This window comes from Hydra vulgaris, chromosome 09 (genome assembly GCF_038396675.1).
Source record: "Hydra vulgaris chromosome 09, alternate assembly HydraT2T_AEP".
Taxonomy (NCBI): Eukaryota; Metazoa; Cnidaria; class Hydrozoa; order Anthoathecata; family Hydridae; genus Hydra; species Hydra vulgaris.
Window position 1 is genome coordinate 62,426,312 of NC_088928.1, and position 16,189 is coordinate 62,442,500.

The 16,189-nt window shown below is 28.2% G+C and overlaps 1 long non-coding RNA gene across 1 annotated transcript; it reads right to left on the reverse strand.

Moving 5' to 3' along the window:
- Positions 1-343: 343 nt before the first annotated feature.
- On the reverse strand, positions 344-10,841 carry LOC136084911 (uncharacterized). Its single transcript, XR_010640941.1, has 2 exons — positions 10,406-10,841; positions 344-585 (listed from the first exon to the last, which is right to left on the reverse strand). It is a non-coding gene; the product is annotated as an uncharacterized LOC136084911 (long non-coding RNA).
- Between the last annotated feature and the right edge of the window lie 5,348 nt (positions 10,842-16,189).

The following is a 16,189-nucleotide window of genomic DNA, read 5'->3' on the forward strand; positions in this document are numbered from 1 at the left end:
TTTATAAAAATAAAATAAAAATGAATATTTGAACTATTTTTAAATATTTCGATAGCAAATTCGATTGTATAAAAAAAAAATGTTTTATGTGATAAAAAAAGTATGAAAAATTGTTTGATTGTATAAAGAAAACATGTATTTATCAAAATAAAACAAAAGTAGAGATATCAGTATTTTTGATAACATAAAATAAAACATTTTTTTTTGGACCTTTAAAGTTGGTTTGAATAATTATAAATGCAGCTGATTTTTTTTTTTTAATAATATATGTTTATTAGGATTTAACAAAATAATATCGATCAAGTCCATGCTTGCGGACTTTAGTTTAAGGAAGAAGTTGAAATTGAACAAGAAACTTTTATTTTATGGTAATTTCAAACAAATAACTTATGCAAATATACAATAATAAAAAATTATAATTATTTCAAATTTAACTATACACTATAAAATTTGTTTAAAAAAAAAATTTCATACATATGTGCATAAAAGTTATAAATTTATACACAAATGAAAAAATGTTGCATTTTGCAAAATATTATTCATCGGTTTTTAATCGCTCTTGGATACGGTTATTGACTTTTCTTTCTAGAAAAAATGTGAAACCTATATATTTTTGAATTGCCTGGATAATGTTGTGTTTAGAAACAATAATAAAAAAAATTACAGATTTTTACTTTTTTTTTAATTTTTCTTGAAAACGGGGTAAAAATTGACCCTGTAGAGACCTTTCCGACAAAATATTTTTAAATATATAATGATATATATACATTATTTTTATTAATGTATTTAATTCAAACATCATGTACATATAAATAGGCACAAAGCCCATAGGTAAATTTATACCATATATATATTTATATATATATATATATATATATATATATATATATATATATATATATATATATATATATATATATATATATATATATATATATATATATATATATATACATATAGTATCGGACAAAACGAGTGCAACAAAATAATGCTAATATAGTTTCTTTATATAAAAGTGCTGCATTTTTTCAATTTAGAGAAATAACTATGTAACTGTTTAGAGACAAAGTTCTTCAAGTTTTACTCATCACAAAATTCATTATTTGTACACGAAAATTAATAAATTAATCAAAATTATTAAAAAAAGTTGATTTCCTTCTGGACAAAACAAGTGCAACTCGACAAAATGTTGACCAAGCTGTATTTCGCTATCAATATTTCGTGGCGAATCCTTTGTTGTCGATCACAGCCTTACATCTTCGAGGCATAGATTCGATCAGGTGATCAATAAAACTTTGTGGAATCGCTGCCCAGGTCTTTTGGATTTGTTCAAACAGTTGATCCTTATTACGAACACCTTCACGATTAATTCTGCGGTTGACGATCTCCCACAGGTTCTCGATAGGGTTGAGATCCGGAGATTGAGGCGGCCAATCCATCACCGATAGGTGGTTGTCTTGAAACCACTGTTTGACTACTTTTGCAGTGTGTTTCGGATCGTTGTCTTGCTGAAAAACCCATTTTGTTGGCATATTCCATTCAGCATGAGGTAACATAACAACTTTCAGGATATTTTTATACATGAAACGGTCCATTATTCCATTGTTTCGATGTATTGGACCTAGACCGTTAGCAGAAAAACACCCCCAGATTATTACATTGTCTCCACCATGCTTCACGGTCTTATGGCAGTAACGTAAATCGAGGCGTTTTCAGGCCGGTCGACGTACACGGCAAATGCCATCGCTCCCAATGATGTTGAACTTCGATTCATCACTGAACAGGACAGTTCACCTTTTCTGCACATTCCAGTCAATATGAGATGTAGCAAACAGGAGTCTTTTCTTCTGGTTTTTTAGTGAAAGCAGCGGTTTCTTTGCAGGGCGTCGAGAAAACAATCCGGCTTCAACAGCACGTCGTCTGATTGTTCGGTCCGATACAGGCAGCTCTAATTGCTTTTGTATCTCGACTGATGATATCCAGGGATCCTTCTTGACGGATCTGACGATCATAGAATCCTCTCTAGAAGTGGTGGAACGCGGTCTTCCACCTTTGTTATCTGCTGCCAACTTCCCCGTAGAACGATATTTGGAACATAGTCTTGATACGGTCCATTTTTTCACGCAATATTTATCACAAATACTTTTTTGTGACATTCCACTTACGTAATCGCCAACAATTTTCTTTCTTAGTTCCAATCCAAGACTGTCGGGGGCCATTTTTGCACTTGAAGTCATAAAAATAATAAAAATAAATAATCACGCTTCTCAAGGCTTACCGTGTTACATTTACCTTGTGATGATACAATAATGCTCTTTCTAATGCACAACGTCTTGGTTGGATGTGTACTGTATTGATGTAATGAAACACTTGTTGTATTTCACTTCTTGTATTGATGTTCTTTGATAAAACACTTTGATAAAACTCACTTCGATAAACTGTCTTGATAATACTGACTGATTGACTTCCATATACTGACTGAATTACATGTCGATTTACATGTCGTATATATAGTAAAATGAACCTGTGTGAACCTGTTCTGGAAGATTCTAGATGCTTCTTTTCGATGCTTCTGGATGCTTCTAAATGTTTCTGGATACTTCTGGATGCTACTGGATACTTCCAGATGCTTCTTCTGGAAACTTCAGGAAGCTTCTGCATGCTTCTGGAAACTTCTGGATACTGCCTTTAATTATTAAAAAACTTCCGTGACGTTGACACGGACGAAAGAAAACGAAACAAACCAAAAAAGTTGCACTTGTTTTGTCCGCTGCAAAATGGCACTTGTCAACGAAATTCTGCCTGTGCGCTGTCACCTGTCAGCTGATTGCTCATGTCATGGCATGCTATGACTCCAGACTCCTGAACTGTTTGCTGTGGTAGAATAGTTCGTTACGTTTTTAAGACGTAAAATTAGGAACACTTTTTAGCATTGTTCGATGTTGGTTGCAAATGTTTTGTTCAATACTGTATATGTATATGTATATATATATATATATATATATATATATATATATATATATATATATATATATATATATATATATATATATATATATATATTATATATATATATATATATATATATATATATATATATATATATATATATATATATATATATATATATATATATAATATATATATATATATAAATTAGTAAAAACACTTATCTAACTTTTTTCTTCAACTTTAAGTTTTACCATTGCTGGATCATCAGGAGGAGTTACTAAATCTCAAAAAAAATTCAATTTATAGAAAAAAATATTTTACAGGAAGTTAGAAATTATCATAACTAAAAATAAAAATAAAAAAAACTTTTAATTACTATATTTGTTTGATTAACGGGAAGTTACAGAAAGTAATTATTAAATAAATTTCTTTGGAATGGGGATAATTTAATTTGGTCATTTGTTTTTATAATTTTTTAAGAGGTATTTATTTTCGTGTCTACACTTAGAAATTAATTCAGATTTTTTATTTAATAAATTTTCCTAATATAAATGAGTAACTATTTCAAATTTTTCTTGCAAACATAGCATACATTTTTTGGAAATGTTATTATAGGCAGGGGCAGATTTTAGAATAGACCATTGTAAATTAAAATTTTTATTTTTTTCTTTTAAATCCCAAATATATTTTGACAGCATAGTCTCTTTTGAATATTTTTGTGTTTAAACGATTGTTTGTGGTTGGCATAACGTTTTTTCCATTCCCTCGGTTAAGCCAATATATTGTTTATCAGGGTTATTTTGTGAGGAAACAATGCACTTGTTTCTAGAACTTTTCGAAGTTTCTTGAACTTTTCCAAAGTTTCTAGAACTTCTCGAACTTTCTTGAACCTTTCCAAAGTTTCTAGAACTCTTCAAAGTTTCTAGAACTTCTCGAAGTTTCTAGAACATTTCGAACTTTCGAACTTTTGGCCCTTTCTAGAAACTTTCTAGAAAAACCAAACAGTATATATAAGCGTCTTCAGATGTTAATCAAGTGTTCTCTCAAGAGATTTCTTTATTTTTGCTAAGCTAATGCATTATGTCTACGAATTATATTTATTCGTCAATTTTGGGAAGCAAAGACAATTTGCAATTGAACGCAATTAAAAAAAAGGACTCAACCAGAAAAAGAAACACCCGAACAGCGTGGACAACGGTTCGCACTAGACCGCAAACAACATCGACAACGGCGACAATTGATGCCGATCGTCGCGGTTGTCGATGTCGTTCGTCTTGTTTTGGCGGATTTGTAACGCCAAAACAAAGCGAACGAACCCACAAGTATAATCGACCACGGTATTTGAAACAGCGCCTAACAGAATCATCTGAATAGCGGCAGAGGCGATTGCAAAATGATTGAGAACGACATCAACATTATCGGCAACGTCAGAATAGAAATTTTACACGCTAACTAGCCCTAACAGGGCTTGATGGTACATTCAAATTAATGCTACCAGAAGAACAATATATTGGAAAAATAAACCATCAGTGCATCCATTGCAGCGCTCTTCATTTTCCAGCTGAACATAGCGATAAGAAAGACAACGAATACAATGACTGCTGCAATTTCGGTACCATTATTTTATCAATTCAAAATTATCTACTAGAATTACAACAGCTGTTGGATGGAAATACAGAAATGACAAAAACTTCAGATCAAGTAATCGACATTACAATAGTGCACTAGCTATGGCTTCGATGGGAGAAAAAATCGACTCACGGCGAGGAGGTGGGCCATATTGCTTTCGAATCCACGGATTTACCATCAAATTGGCTCTTCACAGCCAAGTAGTACCGACACTCTTCAATATCTTTGATCATTTTCCCATTTTCATTATTTCACAAAAATGTAATAAAAGTGATATTCAAAAAAATAAAAAAATAACAATAAGAATAATAAACGAATCCTCATTTAAACATTTCCATAACCTTTTATCGTGTGTTAACTGGGATGGCCTATTCCTGAATCAAAACTCTGATAAAGCCTATGATATATTCATATCAGAATATTATAAATATTATAACAAAGCATTTCCAGAAGTCTCAAAATTGGTTAAAACAAAAACGCTATTAAATCCTTAAATTGTATTCTTAAATCTTCTAAAAAAAAACAACGACTATATAACAAATTTCTTTAAAAAATGAATCATTCGTAATGAAACTAATTATAAAAACTACAAACAGCACTTTGAGTCAATTGTAAAAAAATCAAAAAAATCTTATAATTCAGATCAATTAAAAAAGCACTCGAATGATCCTCAAAGTACCGAGGCTAGTTGGCCGCAGGGCTAAGTTGACGAACTGCGTTTATCTTTAGAGCCTTTCATCAGAAAGTGACAAAAATTACTCAGAAACTTCCTCATTGACCACTTCATCATTCACTGTAGTATTGTCAGGATTCGCGCATGCGCATGGGAGATATTGAGATTTATGCGTTTTTTGGACAAAAACGTAACTTTTAGAACATCGCTTCCTTTTTACTTTACAAAGAAAATATTTAGTCGTATGAAAAAAAAATTATTGTAAAAGTTCCAGTCACAATTGGTTTACTCTACCCAGTCAGACTTTTTTCTCAAAGCTGCCGTTTTTCAGGATCTATAGACTGTTTATTAAAAAAACTTAATAGTGCATTAATAATCTTTTTTATAGTTTGCGCCAACTTACCCCGTTGTGGGGTAAGTTGGCGCAAATTTTTTTTTTTTTTTTGAAGGTCCGGAAAGGCCCCAAGAATTTTTTTTTGTAAATGAATGCAAATTTTATAAGATACCCTAATCCATACTCTTTAAGACTACACTTTAATATTTTTAAAAAAATGTACTGTTAGGGCTACAGAGCTCATACAGTAAAAACCGAGCCAACTAGCCCCGGTCTCCCCTACTTGGTGTAATATTAAGGAAGTCATTGGTAAAAATAATTCTAACAGAAATACTATTCCAAAATTACTCAAATTTAATAATAACTACGTTTTAAAGAAACAACTAGTGGCTGAAACACTCAATGAATTTTTTGTAAATGTTGGTACTTCATAAGCATCAAAAATTGAATCCTCACAAACCAGCTTTAATGCATACTTGGTTTCTAATAACACTAATATTATACCTAATTAAAAACTTACTGAAGAAGAGTTATTAGTCGCGGTTTCTTTAATCAAGTCTAAAAAAATAGGAGTTGACAATATAAGTAGTATCACCATTATCAATTCACTAAAACTCATTAAAATCCCACTCTTATATATATTTAATTTATCTTTAAAAGATTTTTCGGAAAAGTTAAAAATCGCTAGAGTTGTCCCAATTTTAAAATCAGGTGATCCTTATGACGTTACTAATTATAGGCCAATCTCAATTCTTACGTTTTTCAAAAATTCTAGAAGGAATTATGTATAATAGGCTCTATTCTTTCTTATGCAAAATGAATATTTTGTACAATAACAATTTGGTTTTAAATCTGGTCATTCTACTGATCACGCAATTTTACATCTTGTATATTTAAAGGGTTTAATGAAAAAAAGTATATTTTATGTGTTATTATAGATCTAAGCAAAGCCTTTGATATAGTTGACCATATGATTCTTTTATGCAAACGCAAAATCTACGGTATACGAAATTCAAACTTGATTGGTTTAACATTTCATACGAAGTTGGAAAAACGAATAATATGTCTATAACATGCGGTGTTCCCTAGGATTCAATACTACGACCCCTCTTATTTCTAGTATTTATTAATGATTTAAATAATTTTTCTAATATCTTAAACTCAATTTTATTTGCCGTTGATACTAACTTTTATTCCAATGAAGATATTAATATTTTATTTTCAACAATAAACAAAGAACTTGATAAACTAAGCCAATGGTTTAAATCCATTAAACTATCCCTAAGCATTAATAAAACTAAATACACATTATTCCATCATGCTTCTAAAAAAAATATTCCATGGAAACTACCGAATCTTTTTATTGATAATAATTTAATAAAAAGGGAAAAATCGTTAAAATTCTTGGGCGTAATTCTAAAATAAAATATTAATTGGAGAAAACATATAAATGTAATTGAGAATAAAATTTCAAAAAATATTGTTATATTTTGATTAACCAATGAAAAAGGGAACTGTATATAGCTGCATAGCAACCAAAATTTTCTCCATCTATTTTTACGACTAAGAGTCTTTTAATATGTCTAATAGATTTCAATATAGGGTTAAGTGACCAAGTTCCAGCCCCATCCTTACAATTTTGTTTGAATAAAAAAGTGTTAACAAATAGGCCTATGCGACAATCATACACTGTTAGAAAATTAATACTTTCAGCATTGAGGGCATAATTTTATTTCTTATAAGTAAAAAATGCACAGGCAAAGATGAAAAAAGGTAAACGAATTTGACGAAAATTCAGCAACTTTGACCAAATTTCAACCGTGAAGTTATCATTTATAGATTCTGAAATATTGCAAATCGGAAAGAATTATTCATATTATAAATTTAAACTTTGATTACAAGGTTAATTCTTAAGTCTTTTTAAAAGCTTCAATCTAAATATTGTAAAGCATAAAATGTTTTAATTAAGTCAACTTGATGATGTAAACCTTTTAACAAACAATGATGTAAACCTTTTAACATAAATATCTTACATTTCCGGATGTATGACTTAATTTCTGGATGTATGAATTACATGACTGGAATAAGGTCTTACTACCATGTGCAGTTAAGTAAAAAATAAAATGAATTAAAGTGACTCAGCATTATCTCGAAGCTAAAATAATACTTTTTAGAAGTATATTAATAACTTAAAAAATATAACATTATCCTAGGTACTTAATATTTTATATTTTTACATCTAAACGCTTTTTTTATTTTAAAATTAGTTGTACTAGCAGTAAGCAACCCGTTATACGGGTTTGTAATAATTAAATAACAATTTAACTTGATATATTATCTGAAAAATAGCTATAGCACAATTAACCAATAAAAAAAAGACTTTTTAATGTTACCTCAATAGTTTAGAATACTGACTATTACTGTGAATATTGGTTAACACAGTAAATTTCATATCATATAAATTTACTAAATTAAACCATGTTTCAACATTAAGCTAACTAATAAAGCAATGGCAACTAAAAAAAAAAGAATACAATTATGTTTGAACTTCAAAAAAAAAAAAATCATTTAATTATAAGATAATTATAATCAGTTATATGAAAGTTTAATAAAATTTGATTCGTAAAAAATGCGGTGACTTATATTAGAACAAAAATATATACAACAAATCTGATAATAATCTAATTAATTACAGTCATAAAAACAAAGTTATTATAATAATCTTCAACTTATCAGTCGTGATATCGAAGAATATCTGAAAGAAATGAGAAAGTTGAGTATAATAAAAAGTAGACATACATAAGATTGAACTTCGATTAAAATAAATTTGTGTATTTTTCTTATCACACACCACTATATTGGGTTGTAGACAAAAAGTAATAAAAAGATTTGGTTTACAAGTTCTTTTTTACTACTTTAACTTTTTAATTATAAACATAGCATTTTCATAGTTTTTTCAAGACTTCCTAAGTGAACAGAAACCTATAACGCACCCTGGTTGAACATTGTGATTGTTACCAAGGTTGCTTACATCTTCATGCAAGGCATCATATTGCATGCTTCTCAGTTTGCTTTGGTTATTTCTATGAAAGACAATGGTCTTCAATTCTAACATATGTATCAGCAGCATATCGCTAAAATAGTTTCTTGCCATGATTTCTAACCAATGTTGCATGTTCAAGGTTGCGAACCAATTATGCCATTTCTTGGGAAAAAAAGTGAATAAGCCGTAGGATCTAAGTTAGCTGACATACTCAATACGACTTCTAAATTATCTTTTGGGTAAATAACTTCCCTGGAAGCAAATCCAATTCGCAGGGCCCTAATTCCATTGATATATTCTATATATCACTGGAATGTAAAAACAATGGAAACAAGTTAGTATTTAGTTAGTAACAAATATACTTATATTAATACTATACTTTATATAGAATATTTTAAAAATAGTATATAAATATATATAAATAAGTCTCTCTCTATAGATTTATACTAAATATATAAATATAAATTATAATATATAATTATATAAACACAAAATCTCGTTTTTACAAATCTCATTTTAGTTTATGTAAAAACAATATACTGAAAAGTATTCAATGTACTAAGCACATTGTTTGCACCTAAACTGTTCACTTGACTTTAGTTTCTTTTTGAGACCAGAGCAGGAAGAATGATACCAACTATTACAATGATCACATTGAATCCAAAGAACTGTTTTAGTTCTTTTTTTGGGAGGATCATCAAAACCAAATTCCTTGCAACTGTCATTTTGTTGAACTTGGATTACACTACTTTCCATTGTACTATTTTGCAGAGATTCTGAGGTCTTAGGCAATAAGGATGAAGGCTTACTTATTTTAGTACCAAATATTTTGAATGCACGCTGTCTAGTTGCAGCTGGTCTGCCACGGATTTTTGGTATTGTGCCAAAAAATAATTCTTAAGTAAAAGGTTTTAGAAATGGACACTGCTCATTAGATTGAGTTAATGCAACACCATTTGTTGAAGCCTCAGTTGTTTTAACATTTGATGCAACATCAGTTGATGCAACATCAGTTGATGCAACATCAGTTGATGCAACATCAGTTGATGCAACATCAGTTGATGCAACATCAGTTGATGCAACATCAGTTGATGCAACATCAGTTGATGCAACATCAGTTGATGCAACATCAGTTGATGCAACATCAGTTGATGCAACATCAGTTGATGCAACAATGGCAGTGTCAAGACTGCAATTAACAGTTAGTTGTCTGTCTAAGACATCAACATATTTTGAGAAACATGAAACAACTGCATTGTTGTTTATTTCAAAATGAATCGACTCAATGTTTTTTAAAGCATTAAAAGCTTCTTCTGGAGTATTATTAAATATAAATTTTTTCAGACATTCAGACATTGCAGCTGATCAGCTACGTAAGATGCAATTTCTTTCATTAACAAAGTTATGGAATTTCATTAACAACATTATGGAACACACGGAAAAGAGATGGTAGTGCTTTGTGCAGCATTGGCCAAGTTTGGAGTATTAGTAGACAAGAGCCAGTATTATTAATACTTATTCATTGTTGATAATAATAAATGTAATATTTAAAATGATAATATGAATACAAATTAAAGTAACCAAGATAACCAAGAGCCTCATTTCTTTTTGAAAATTGCATGAACAGTAAAAATCTAGATCTATATAATATGCATCATGCATAGAAGGGCTGGTTACCACAAACCCTGATGTGCTATGATTCTAGTGTATTAAAAGAAATGTAATTAAATAAAAAAACAAGCTATAGGAAATATTATTATAATATAAGCATTACCTATATGAATATGCAGATTCCATAGATCGGAGAGAAAAATATACCCAGTAAATTGTTCACCAATACATCCATATCAATTTTTAAAGAAGAAATTAATTTCTTTAGAGTACCACGAAAGCTAAAATAATGTCAATAATATGTATTGCTATGATGACCTTTTTCAAAAAAAAAGCTTTACAACATGTTTCCACACAAGTGTGGTTTGAATGGTTCGCCAAAATGCCATTTAAATTTCATTATGGAAGAGTTTAAGCAATTTTTTACTATGAAATGCTCTTTCTGAATTAAGTTGTACTGGATTACAAGTTACCAGTAGCAGGATACAACCTCACAAAACTAGTATATTAACATAGTATACAAACATTAATTTTAAGTATATATACGAGTATAATAAACTTTTGCACACAAGAAAGAAACAAAAAACAATTCTAGAAAACACAAGCTTTTAAAAAACTAAACCTCTCTATTCGATTATTATTACGATTGCTAAGGTGATATACATTTTTGATACTAAAAGCTGTTATAGAATCTATATATGGTATCCAATTTTCCACAATATATTGGTAAAAAATGGTATATCTTTTAAATTTTAAATAGCTGAATTAAACTCCAATTCAGTATTGAATTGGAGTTTAATTCAGCATTTTAAAGCATTTAGCATCTTTTGTGTATACTAAAAAAGGTAAATGATATAAAAAATCAATATACAAAAAATAATATTAATTAAAATCAGTTATCAGATCAATCATTGAAATACTAATTCATCAACAAAAAATCTTGAAAACTTTTATAAAAATCTAAAAATCTATAAAAAAAAAAGCTTTAAACTCTTATTATTCATTTTGAAGCAAAATTATAAAGACTTACAAGACAACAAAACTCATTCTGTGTCTGATCTAGGTGTAATAGATTTAAATGCCTGTCTATTGCATGTAGGACATGGAAATAACATATGAGAATTTTAACATTATTCCAACATTTATTAATGGCATTAATTTCTGCTAAATCTTTGTCTACAACAACACATTGTGTTTTTGATAAATCATTGCATTCCGCAAAATATTCCAGAAAATGTTCAATGTGGATTTGGTCTTCACTTGTCATTATGGCAAACGCAATTGGCTGTCCAACACCATCACAGTCTTCCACCAACAAAGTGAACAGAGGGTAACGATAATTATTTGTTTAAAAAACATATTTATTCAACATTTATAAACACAATCTAGCATAACTACAACCCCTGGCATTATGGTAAGGAATTAGATATGTAAAACACAAATACATTGCACCGAGAGCAAAATTGTAAATCTGTCAATCAGCAGTGCTTGTATTGTAATTAATATTGTAATTAATTGTAAATCTGTCAATCAGCATCTCCACACAACCTTCATTTGAATTCAACGCTAAACTTGTCTCTATTCAAAATGTCTTGCTTATTAAGGACTTTTGGAAAGCATTAATAAGGCTTAGAGAGAGAGATTTTTTTAGTTCATTTTTTTGAATTTTTATAAAATTTGGAAAATTTATACAATTACTATTATTAAATCTTTAAATCTGTTTGATTTGTTTGTGATTATAACAAATCTTTTTTTTTTTCAAAAAACCATTTTTTTTTTCAACATCATTTTGTTAATTTATTTATAATTTGGTTTAAACCAAGATTATTTTGAACCTATCATCCATCTGAATCATTTCTCCATATTTGTAGAACAATTTTCTTTGCATATCTGTTTGAAAAAACAACCTTGAAATTGATGATCTTCTGTTTCTATAAGGTGGAAATAAACATTTGGTAATGCAAGCATAGAGCGTAGTCTTGCAGTCATCGTTGAACCTAATAATACAAAAAATATTAAATGGAATTCATTACAAATAAAATAGTAACATGTAAGGATTAAACTTTATTTATTAACCTGATTTTACAAGGACTTACTTTCGATTGTGCATATCTTTAACACCCACAGCTAAACCTTCCTTGTGTAATACTTGTGAAACAAGACTAGGATTTCCATTTATAGATAACATGTTATCAACATCTTCAGCCGGCTTCCCTGATGGGCGACTGTGTTCTGGATATAACCTAATCAATTCTAGAGAAACATCATGATTGTGGTTTAGTTGACCTATGGACAGTATAACAAATTTTTCGTGAAAATTTAAAATGAAACTTTTTGTTACAAAGTTTTTTTCTGGTTTCAAAAAGTACTTTTTGTAAGCAAAGTGTTTGTTTTCTTTTTGTTTTAAATTGTAATAGTTATGGCTCTACACTTGTGTAGTTTAGACGGTTTTAAATTTTATCAATTTCCTTACGAAAATGATATTAGAAAAATTTTCAAATGTTAGAGAGCAGGAGTAATATATATTTGTGACACAATCAATAGATTACCATCCAAGTTATAAAAGCTCTTCCTACACATAATATATGTCCCATGGTCAGATAGCTTAGTTGGCACTGTACCTGTGCTCAGTCAACAATGTCTTTGGATATAATTTATGTTTTATAACAAAATATAGCATAAAATAAATAAAAAACAACAAAATAAAAATTTATTCTAAATGACCTATGGTGTTTATTTATTCTAAATGACATATGGTGTTCATTTATCTTAAATGACCTATGGTATTCTGTCTTCTCAATTTGAAATTTACTGCCAGCGCACAAAAAAGCGCTGGCTGAAAAGTCATTATTTGATTGGCGTGGGCAATTTTTAATTACAGAAAACTCACAAATATTCATACCTCCACAGGGAATAAGAATTTACTTTGTATAACCCAAACTTCGAATAAGTGAATGCATGAGTCTGTTAAAGAAAGTTCGAAAATGAAAACTGTTTCAAATAACCAGGAACTTCAATAAGTGACAGTTCAAATAAATGGAAGTCTACTGTAGCTTCATTAAGTGTGACAAATAAAAAGATACAATTTAAAACTTTGATTAAATTTTTCTGCTTACTGGCTATGATTAGAATACTTTGTTTTTTCACAGTCAACATGTTGATGTTGACTGTGACATGTTATGCATGCATCTGTCCTAAATCAATAAAATCATTAACTTTAGCATTCCATAGAAGCATTAGAAGCACAATGCATATACATGATGCATATAGGAGCACTAGCTTGTAATGACACAAATAAAGGAACTTTTAAATTTACATCATAATTTCATCATTGTGTTATCACCAATATTTAGACAACCAAAATAGAGAAAACATTTAACTGTATACTAGCACAACCTAAAGTTTCGTTTCAAAAAAGATAACATTTTAAATATCTCATATCAAATTAAAAATCATATCTTATCTGAAAATTCAAAAGACATGTTTTTAGAATGGTTTATGTTTAATTAAGTTTACAATTTCTTCAACAACTCCAATATTCTATGTGATTTACAATTTGGTTTCAGAACAAACTATTCTACACCATATGCCCTATTAAGTCTGACTGAAAATATTAAAAGTGCTCTAGATAAAGAATTGTTTGGCAGTGGTATCTTTATAGACCTTCGAAAGCCTTTGATACTGAGGATATTAAAATTCTATTTAAAAAACTAGCTTACTATGGCATAAAAGGAATAACAGTGGATTACCTCCCAGTTGAGAAATATTTAATATATATATATATATATATATATATATATATATATATATATATATATATATATATATATATATATATATATATATATATATATATATATATATATATATATATACATACATATACATGTATATTATATTTATACATATATATATATATATATATATATATATATATATATATATATATATATATATATATATACATACACATACATGTATATTATATTTATATATATATATATATTTATATATATATATATATATATATTTATGTATATATATATATATATATATATATATATACACACAAACATGTATATTATATTTATATATATATATATATATATAAATATATATATATATAAATATAAATATATATATAAATATAAATATATATATATATATTAGTGATGTACCGGTAGCATTTTTTTGGTCAATATCGATGCCAATGGATGGGAAAAGGCTGATAACGATGCCGAAATATTTAATATATATATATATATATATATATATATATATATATACATACACATACATGTATATTATATTTATACATATATATATATATATATATATATATATATATATATATATATATATATATATATACATACACATACATGTATATTATATTTATATATATATATATATATATTTATATATATATATATATTTATATATATATATATATATATTTATGTATATATATATATATATACACACATACATGTATATTATATTTATATATATATATATATTTATAAATATATATATATATATAAATATAAATATATATATAAATATAAATATATATATATATATTAGTGATGTACCGGTAGCATTTTTTTGGTCAATATCGATGCCAATGGATGGGAAAAGGCTGATAACGATGCCGATACCGATGAATTAACTAATTATTAAAATTTTGAAAATACAACATTAAATCGTGTAATCTTTTTCATGGAATCACTACTGGTAAACAAATACTTGGACTCAAATTAGAGTCAAACCATTATTTTAAAAGATATTAGAAAAACTCAATTTAAAAAATATACATTTTTTTAGTTTTTTTTACTATGAAAAGTAAACTTTCAAAAAATAAATACAATTTTCGAGGAACCCTTTTTATTTTATTTTTAAAATGAAAATGGCACTATCATAAGCAGTTTACTTAGAATTCTTTATTAATTTAATAGTAATTTAGATATCTAAACAACAACCGTATGTTGTTTAGATATCTAAACTATTTTTACATAACTAAGTTGTTTTTATAATTATTTTATATTGTGATGTTCTATCCCCACCATGTCCCTGGTAGTACCGTGCTAAATTTGTTTCTTGACGCAGCGGCCTATATAGTCAAGGTTTGTATTTTGGAGTTATTAAGTTGAGAGAGGGTTGTAACCAAATCTAAAGTAGCCTCCTCGATTGCAGTGGCCTTGGGTAGGTGAATTGAAATAAAACAAAAATAACAAATAAAAATATAGAAATACTAGAAATACTAGGCTATACTTGAACACATATAGATAACAATGCTTTAATAGGTTACTTTTAAGTATAACAATAGAACAACACAAAATAAAATTATTCTAAAAATAACACAATGGTAGTAAAAGTATAATTACATTCAGTTGTTAAATTAAAGCTTATAAACATCATCTTAAGAATAAATAATATTGCCTGTAAACAAAGTCAAAATAAAAATTTATCAAAAAAATTCTAAGTAATACATAAAGTTTATGTTATGTTGCATATGTCATTTTTAAGTAAACATTGAACAGTTGGTAAGTAGTTGGCCCGATCCTAATAACCAACTATTAGCTACAGTTGGGCCAACAATCGGCTGTTTAGTTGGTACCGTGAAAAAAACGTAACTCATTTACCAACAATTAGCCAAATGTTTTATAAACTGTTGGTACCATTAACGGCCCAACAGTAATAAAACAGTTGGCTAACAATTGGTATCATTACCGGCCAAACTATATGATTTTTTTTGCGATTTTTTAAATTCGCTTTTGCACTTTAATTGAAAGTGCAAATGTTATAAATGTTTACAACTATCTTTACAACTTGACGTGATGGTGAAAAATGAGTTGCATATTTGAAATCAAAAGAGAAATGCTATACAAAAAAAAAAATTTTTCTGTTGACCTGTGTAATAATACAGTAATAATCATTGTAGTAA